Genomic DNA, 968 nt, shown 5'->3' with positions numbered 1-968 from the left:
TCTGCGCTCTAGCAATCCACTCCCCTTGGCCCCCCCAAGTGCTGGGAATGCAAGCACGAACCACCACACTCAGCCTCCTGTACTTATTATTATATGTAAAAGTAAACCTCTCTTCTTTAACTCTCTTTTTAATAATTATTCTGTTACCTGAAATCAAAAGATCCCTAAGTTAGGGAGACATATGGCAAAGAGTGGTACTTGAAGAAACCTCACAGTTTGAGTAGGAAAATTGCTGTAGCAAATAGAAGATTGACCATAAGATGTTATATCTGAGCCAAACATCTCAGTGAATGCTACTGGATTCACTGATAAGAACAGATACTACACTTCATCTTAGCCCAAAGGCCAAGAAGCAATTAGTGTTATTGGATTTAAATGACAATGTTAGAGCCAGATTACATGATGTCCCCACCATGTATGTCTCTATATATAAACATAGAGTGAAATGATGATTTTCTGTTTATGTATTGACTATGCATGTGCTTTTTCACAATTGTTACCTACTGTAGGAAGAAACGGACAAGGAAATGCTAAGTTGACTGAGAAAACCCTTATTTGACTATTCTTTTATTTACGTGGAACTAACATAGAACGTTTTAAAAATACCAGGAAGAGTTGGCACTCATGTTGGCATTAAATTTAGGTACAGAGTTTTAGAGTTGCATTTTTCCATATATGTGTGCTGAGATTTTACTTGTGTAAATTTGCATTCTTTAAGGCCAACTCAGACAGTCACTTCTATAAACCTCTTACCTCTATCCATCCATAAGGAGATTGGCTGAAATTAAATGCACTAGGTGTGATGTAGCTGAGACGCTATTACATTTTTGGTAGCATCATTAAAAATGCAAACTTTCAAACATTCATCTGATTTGAAATGCAAAGGTTAATTTAAATGTTTAGGTTTTATAAAGAACAAATTAATCCAAATTCCTTTATTTATTTTATAGTGGATATAGAATGTTCTC

At 35.1% G+C, this 968-nt stretch overlaps 1 pseudogene; it reads right to left on the bottom strand.

Moving 5' to 3' along the window:
- Positions 1–224: 224 nt before the first annotated feature.
- On the bottom strand, positions 225–357 carry LOC115893112 (annotated as a pseudogene).
- Between the last annotated feature and the right edge of the window lie 611 nt (positions 358–968).

This window comes from Rhinopithecus roxellana, chromosome 13 (genome assembly GCF_007565055.1).
Source record: "Rhinopithecus roxellana isolate Shanxi Qingling chromosome 13, ASM756505v1, whole genome shotgun sequence".
NCBI lineage: Eukaryota > Metazoa > Chordata > Mammalia > Primates > Cercopithecidae > Rhinopithecus > Rhinopithecus roxellana.
The sequence above is the reverse complement of the archived record's forward strand: the minus strand, read 5'-3'. Positions and strand labels throughout refer to the sequence as shown.